This window comes from Cebus imitator, unplaced genomic scaffold (assembly GCF_001604975.1).
Source record: "Cebus imitator isolate Cc_AM_T3 unplaced genomic scaffold, Cebus_imitator-1.0 Scaffold69, whole genome shotgun sequence".
Taxonomy (NCBI): Eukaryota; Metazoa; Chordata; class Mammalia; order Primates; family Cebidae; genus Cebus; species Cebus imitator.
In genome coordinates this window covers 69573-77799 of record NW_016107384.1, presented here as the reverse complement: position 1 = coordinate 77799, position 8227 = coordinate 69573, and positions in this window count along the sequence as shown.

Below are 8227 nucleotides of genomic sequence, written 5' to 3'. Positions count from 1 at the left end.
TGCAGAGAAGTCCTGCTATATTACCCAAGCTGGTCTGGAACCCCTGGTCTCAAGCCATCCTCCTGCCTCGGCCTCCCAAAATGCCAAGATTGGCATGAGCCACTGCACACCCAGCCTGCCATGTGACATCTGAGGCTAGATCATAGAATGCTATGAGCTTCCATCTGGCTTTCATAGACAGGATGCCAGCTCTTGGAACTCAGCCACCATGTTGTGAGGAAGTCCCAATCATCCCACATGGAGGGGCCTGTGAAGGTACTGTAGCTCACAGCCCAGCTGAGGTCCTGGCTGAGAGCCTGCGTCATCTGCCAGGCATGAGTGAAGATACTTCCAGATGATTCTAGCTCCCACTCATCAGATCACCCCCAGCTTGGATTCTTCCCAGCAGATGTTCCAGACCACAGAGCAGAGATTACCTTTCCCTGCTCTGCTTTGTCCAAGTTCTGGGCTATAAAATCTGTGAGCATGATAATACGATTGCTTTACACCAGAAAGTTTTGGGGTGGTTTGTGACATAGCAACTGGTACAGAAATTATTTACTAACAAGCAGGTGTCTATCTCAAGGGGGAAAGTCTTATGGTCATTTTGCACCCTTTTCTGGGGCAAATATGACTGGTAAGGACAATGCCCATCATAGCACGATTGCTTCATCAGAGGCAGTTTGGATGGATGAGCTTTTCCTTGTTCTTTAGTTGCAATATGTTAATATAGCTTACTTGTCCATTTCCCACTGACTAGAATGTCAGTTCCCTGTGATAGGTTCCCCCCCATTTTGTTTGTTCCTGTATTCCCCAAACCCAAACCAGTACAGGTGTTCCTCAGCTTATGATGGGGTTACATCCCAATAAACCTACCATAAGATTAAAAAGTCCCAAGTTGAACCAGCTCAAGTTGAGGACCATCTGTGCTTGGTAGTTGTTCAATAAATAATTGTCAGATGAATGGTCATGAAACAAACATCAAGTGGGCAAAAGTTTCGATGGCGATTCCTGGAGAGAATTCTGCTAACATTACCATATTCTAGTTGTTACGATAATGTAAAATGTGGTCAACCATTCAGACTGACATCCAGCAGCAAAAAAGTACAGAAGGTCAAGTAAGAAAATACATGGAAAAGCATGTAGTGTATCTGGCAGTAAGCTACTGGCGGCCACCCTGAAAGGGCTTGAGGTCTGTGGAGATGGGAGGGGAGGAGATAGAGTCCATATAGAAGATTGTCGCTGTGCAGGGGAAGAGAGGGGAGCCCACAGTCAGAAAGGGACACGGGGTCTCTGGGACTTGAGTTTCTAGAGCCAGAGGAGAGGGAGAGGTATGGATGGAGAAGGTGGACACAGTGGAGGAGGGTCATGGCAGCTCAGCCATGAAGGCACACACCCCGAGGCTGGCCCAGTGAGGTGACCAGGTTCAGCCCTATGCCGACTTTTATTTGCCAAGGAGACTAGAGCCCATGTTACTACCCAGCTGGAAGAGGAGGGTGCCGGCTCACATGCCCCCTGTGTCACCGGCTTCCTTCACAGGCTTTTGATCCTGGAGGAACCAGTGACCTACCCTAGGAGCCAGGAACCAGTGGCCAAGGTGAGAGCATCTCTGCTCCACCTGCGGGATCCCATAGGCCACAGAAGCTACGACGTCAGCCTTAATAGCCAGAAGACAGATTTGTGGCAGGGGCATAGCCAGAAACATGTGTGGCCACTTCTTCCTGCCGAGCCCATGGCAAACAACATCCGTCAATCCTCAGAACCCACCAGGGTCACATCATAAAAGCTATTTGCCATCTTTTGTGGGTTGAATTGTATCTCCCCAAAAGATATGTTGAAGTTTTAACCCTGGTACCTGTGAATGGGATCTATTTGGAAATGGGCCTTTGCAGATGGTGAGGTCATCTTATGGATTATGACTAGTGTCTTTAGAAGAAGGGAAGGGACACAGGGAGAACAGCCCCTGATGACAGAGGCGGACACTGGCAGGATGTGTCTGTGAGCCAAGGAACACCAAGAGTTGTGGCAACCACTGGAAGCTGGGAAGAGGCTGGAAAGGATTCTCCCCTAGAGCCATCAGGGAGAACGCCATCCTGCCAGCACCTTCACCTTGGGTTTCCAGCCTCTGGAATCATAGACTACACATTTCTGTTTTTTTTTTTTTTTTCCTTTTCTTGATACAGAGTCTCACTCAGTTGCCCAGGCTGGGGTGCAGTAGCACCATCTAAGCTCACTGCAAGCTGTGCATCCCGGGCTTAAGTGATTCTCCTGCCTCAGCCTCCCGAGTACCTGGGGTTATAGGCACCCCCCCACCACACCTGGCTAATTTTTGTATTTTTAGTAGAGATGGGTTTTCACCATGTTGGCCAGGCTGGTCTTGAACTCCTGACCTCAAGTGATCCACCAGCTTCGGCCTCCCAAAGTGCCGGGATTACAGGCGTGAGCCATGAGGCTCGCACGTTTCTGTTGTTTTAGGCTACCTGGTATGTGGTAATTTGTTACAGCAGCGCTAGGATTCTAGTTCCCCAGGTTCAAAACAGAAGGCTCTGGTGGGGATGGAGTCCCCTTTCTGGAGGTCTAACCAGGAGGTCTGGCAAGTTTAACGCTATTTGGGTCTGCATCCAACCTACCCAGTTAGGGGTGATTTGCTGAGTCCAGGCTGTATGGAAGGCAGGGAGGAGCTGTGGTAAAGGAGAAGAGGCTAGAACCAGACTCAAGTTAGATGCAGGAGGCTCCGATGGGACGGGAGGATGGTCAGAGCTCAGACCCACCAGTGGGTAGGATTGCGGACAAAGGCCTCTGCCCACTCACCTACCATCCTGTGGAAGGGCCCCACAAACACCCACCTTCATGTAAGGTCTTTCAGGATAAGCTGTGCTCAGAGGCAGAGGCAATGTCTGTGAAACTCACCCGGGGAATGGCGTGGTTTGCTGAGATGACCAGGGTTGTTGCTCCTGAAAGAAACTGCACAGAGACACAGGAAGATTGACGGTCTCAGGAAGCCCAAGGGGCACCTGCCTCCTGGAAGCCCTCATGCCGGGAAGGATTGCCGTGTTATTTATGGCTTGGCACAGTGGGGCCATGTGCTAGGGAGAAATGGGGCTTATGCGAGCAGAGAAAGGCATCCAGCTCTCCCCACCAGGCTCTGCATAGGTTGGTGAGGTAGGATTTTAGAAGGGGACCACTAAAGGTTCCTAGGTGCCTGTGGGGTGCGGTGGCTCATGCCTGTAATCCCAGCACTTTTGGAGGCCAAGGCAGGTGGATCACTTGAGGTCAGGAGTTCGGGACCAACCTGGCCAACGTGGGGAAACCCCGTCTCTACTAAAAATACAAAAATTAGCCAGGCATGCCAAAAAGATTCCTAAGTACCTGGTCCAGTACTTTTCAAACTTGACAGAGCACATGAGCAGCCTAAAACTCTTGTTAAGCTGCAGACTGACCAGCCCATGTAGGGTGGGGCTCAGATTCTGCATTTTTTTTTTTTTTTTTTTTTTGAGACACGGCCTTGCTCTATGGCCCAGGCTGGAGTGCAGTGGCACCATCATAGCTCACTGCAGCCTCCAACTCCTGGGCGCTGATGAACATCTTGCCTTAGCCTCCTGAGTAGCTGGGACTATAGGTGCACACCACCATACCCAGCTAGTTTTTCTTTTAAAATTTTTTTTTCTTTTTTTTTGAGTCAGTCTCCCTCTGTCACCCAGGCTGGAGTGCGATGGCATGATCTTGGCTCACTGCAACCTCTGCCTCCCAGGTTCAAGCAATTCTCCTTCCTCACCCTCCCAAGTAGCTGGGATTACAGGTGCCCACCACCACACCTGGCCACTTTCTGTATTTTCAGTAGAGATGGGGTTTCACCATGTTGGCCAGGCTGATCTCGTCGAACTCCTGACCTTGTGATCCGCCTGCCTCGGCTTCCCAAAGTGCTGGGATTACAGGCATGAGCCACCGCACCTGGCCTTTCCCCCCTTTTTCTAGATCTTGTTGCATATCAACATTTTTTATTTTTAGTAGAGACAAGTTTGTGCTATGTTGCCCAGGTGGTCTCGAACTCCTGGCTTCAAAAGATCCCCTCAGCCTCCTAAAAAGCTCTGGAATTGCAGGCATGAGCCACTGGACCTGGCCCGAGATTCTGCATTTCTGATAAGCTCCCACATGGTGCCAAAGATGCTGGTCCCTGGCCCATGCTTGGAGGTGGGAGGGACCAGTGTCTTATTTTGAAGATAGAGAAACTAAGGCTGAGAGGAGAAGGCAGCAACCTGCCTAAGTCACAGGGCTGTTAAATGAGAGATCTGGATCTAGACATCAAGTCCTGGGGGCTTTTGTTTCATTGTAGTGGCTGAGCACCTTGACTGGAGTGTTACCCTGGGGGAAGCCCCCAGGGACACCACCTTTCTCCTTCCTCAGCTGCATATGTTGGGGCGGGGGCCCTTTGCCACAACTTCCCCCACCAAATGCTGTGAAGCAGCTTCAGCTCTTCAGCTGGCTGCCTCAACAGCCCAGTGCCTCCCTTGGGGCACCCAACCCTGTGTGGGCACCGCAGGGGGTGGGCCTGGAGCCTCCCCTCGAGCTCAGAACAGTCCCACAGCCTGCAGCTTCGCTCCCACTTTGCAGACTCAAACTCCCTCCCAAGGGTGCAGGGAGGATTTGCAGTCCTGGTCTGTGTAGCCCTCCCTGTCCCTGGGCCACCACCGCGTGGGACCTCCAGGGTCCTCAGGAACACTCCTCCTGCCAGCGGGTACAAGTAAGTGGTGGGAAACTGGGTGGAGCTTGAGGAAGCAGCCAGCATGTCCCCACAGCTGAGATGAAGCAAGCTGATAATGATCTGCAGGGCCTGGGGATGGAGGTGGGAGGGGCAGAGCTAAAGCCTTGGCCTTCCCGGGTGGGGCTGTGTCTCCCAGGGACCTCAGTGGCTGGGCAGACCTCTGTGCAGGGGTCTCTGCCGAAAAGGATCTTAGACAAACTCCCCATCCACCTCCTTTGGCAGCCAAGAATACAGAGGCCTGGCGAGAATGAGAACCTTGCCAACGTCCCCACCAGTGAGGGGCAGAACCAGGCCTCCTCACCCCCAGGGGGCACTGCAGGTTTACAGTACCCTAGAAAACTTGGGTGAAGGCCATCTCAGTCATCAAGCCCAATACATTGGACAAGCCCTTAATTTGTGTTTTCTTATAAAAGACAATAAAAGATGTCACTCTGAAGAAGGAGCTTGTGGCTTAGTAGGGGAGAGACGCATAGACCGAAGGGCAGATGTCTGTGGTCCTTGGAATGACCTTTTTGCTTCTTGGGTCTTGCCACTTTATTTATTTGATTTTTTTGGAACTAAGAGGCAAGCCCTTTCTGGTTGACAGCCACTCACTATTGTCTTGCACCTGCTTTATTCCTCACATGCCACTTACCTGAGCCCTGAAGGGCTGAGTGTGGGAGCCTTAAAACTGGACAGCATACACCAGAGCCAGGGCACAAGGCACCACACAGGTGTGTATTGCTGAGAAGAAGAAAGGATGAGGTGGGGGATGGGTGGGAGGGGGGCTGCGAGATTTCCAAGCAGAGGAACCAGACAGAGGGGAGTTGAGACCCAGGACATTTGGAGGTAGCAGTTGGGGGGTGGATGCTGGGTTTTGGTTGTGGCTGGGGCAAGAGATTTCTGAGAAGGAGAGGTGGCTGGTGGGGTTCTCCACTGGCTGCAGAGGCCACCACTGAAGGGACACGTGGATAATACACATGCTCTTCCAGGCTTTTCTCCTTCCCCCACCCAGAAAGCAGCCATACCTCTGGGGCAGGTGGGTTGGCTGCATTGTGTATGGCTCTCTGGACTCCCAGGTGAGTCAGGCTCAGAGATAAATGAGGCTGCCTGGGAGACCTGGCTCCCTTCTCCCTTCCCTTCCTCTCTTCCAAGCGCCTGGAGCCTCGTTCTCCCAGACAGATGAGGGGTAGGGGATCTGTTGTTCTCTGGGAGCTCCTCTTGGAGGAGCCTTGCAGGATTTCGGGTAGCCACGAGAACCTGGGGAAGAAAGTGAGTGGAGGCGGCCCCTGTGGGTGTCCAAGGAAGCAGTGTCCTGGGAAGGCCTGGTGGGCAGAGGGGACAGGCAGGCAGAGGCCGTGGCTCACCAAGGGCCAGAGCGTGTGGGGCTAGGAGTGGGAGGACAGGGTTGCCCTTTGGCACCCACAGGCCAGAGACCTCGCACAGCCCTCTTGGGCTCAGGCCTCCAATTTTTCCTCTAGCACAAGAGTAATAGTCCATAATCAGCTCACAGACAGGGCCTGCCCCCTTCACACTTGGAGTTTCCCTGAGCATTGCCCTGGAGCCAGGAACAGGTGCCAGGGGGTCTCTGCAGCAAAGACACACCTGCCTTTCCTGCTCGTTGGAGGGGCAGTGGCCAGGGGAGAAATCAGCTGTGCTTTTTTCTCCTTTGTGCTCCAGGCTTTAGCCTCACTCCCTCCCCTTCTTGGAGAGAATGGAGAAATCTGTCGAGGTCTGAGCGCTGGAGTCCGGGTTCTTCTCATCCGAGTCAGTGAGGAGAGAACCAGGGAGGTAATGCCATCGCTGAGTCTTGAGGGCTGCCCTACTTGTTTCCAAGGCAGGTACTTTGGGGAAGATTTAGCCCATCAAAAAAGTAAAACGGAGTTGTCCAAAGGGAGCTAAGGGAGAAGAGAAGAGAGATGGGAGCTTGGCTAGGAAATGTAGACTGGCCCTTTCTAGGGGGAGTGGGAAGCCTGGAAACCTACGGGGTGGTGGGGGGTGCGGGTTCACAAATGGTGGTGCAAAGGGATGGACCACTTTGTGCCCAGACTCCAGGGCAGCAGAGAGGGGCTCACTGGGCAGGCCCAGCCCACCCCCACCCCGAGGGTGTGAGGGGCATATCTGGGCTGGTCAGCAGCTTTGTGTAGCCAAAGGGGCAACAGAGCTCACCATGGATGTGGTCCTGTCCCCTCCCTGCTGTTGTAAGGACAAAGCTCTGGAGTTTCCACAGGACCCAGTGGAGCCGGTCAGAACCCAACAATGACTGATAAAAGCAAGCAGAGGGACAGGGGAGCCAGGTTTAACTCAATTAAGAAAGGTAAAGACAGCTGGACGTGTGGCTCATGCCTGTAATCCCAGCACTTTGGGAGATTAAGGAGGGCGGGGAGGTTGGGAGTTTGAGACCAGCCTGGCCAGCATGGCGAAACCCTGTCTCTACTAAAACTACAAAAATTAGCTGGGCGTGGTGGCAGGTGCCTGTAATCCCAGCTATTTGGGAGGCTGAGGCAGGAGAATCACTTGAACCCAGGAGGTGGAGGTTGCAGTGAGCCGAGATTGCACCACCGCACTCCAGCCTGGACAACAGAGCGAAACTCCGTCTCAAATAAATAAATAAATAAATAAATAAATAAGTAAGTAAGTAAGTAAGTAAAAAAGCAAGGTAAAGACATGGACTGTTTTATTTGCCTGTAGTGCCCTTTTAATTCCATGGTGGAGCGTCACGTGCCTCAGCCCATGGTTTCCATGTGAAACCGTCCTGAGAAGGTGGGGAAGTTAGTTTACCTGATAGCTGCCTGGCAAGCTGGCTCTGAATGAAGGGGGTTGTGACGCAGCAAGACACACACCTTGTGCACACACAGGCACACTCACGCACACGCGTACACGTGCACAGGCACAGACACTCGCACACACGGGTTATCTTCCCTCATCCTGGAGTCCTCCCCACCCCCACGGCTTCTCCTGCTTCCCATGGGCACACCCTGCTCTGTCCCTATGTTTTTCTCAGGCCTCTCTTCACTCTGTCTCTTACCTTCCTGCAGCCTCTTGTAGCCAGGCTGCCTTCTCACCTCAGGTGGGCTGGCCCTGGCTTTCGTGGCCAGGGAGGCTTTGGGCAGACGGGTCCTTTGTGTGGCCCTGCGTGAGCCTCCTCACCTCGGCAAGTCCCTTACAACCTGACCCAGCTCTGCCACCCACTAGCTGTGCCACCTTAGGCAAGGCACTTGACCTCTTTGAGGGCAAGAACTGCTGGCCGGAGCAGGGTGGGGGACTGACTGGGGGAAGGGTAAAGGGCAGGGTTAAACCGGCAAGAAGTTCCTCAAATGCTGGAGCCTGGAGTGCAGTTTGCACAGCGGTTCGCAGAGAAGCTGATGAGCCAGTAGGGCAATTGCCAGCTCCCATCCAGGTAGGAAATTAGACTTTCCTACTGTGGTCCTAGACAGATCTTCCCAGGACACAAACCAGTGGCTCCCTATGGCCTACAGCACAATCTGGAAGCTGGGGCCTCATCCT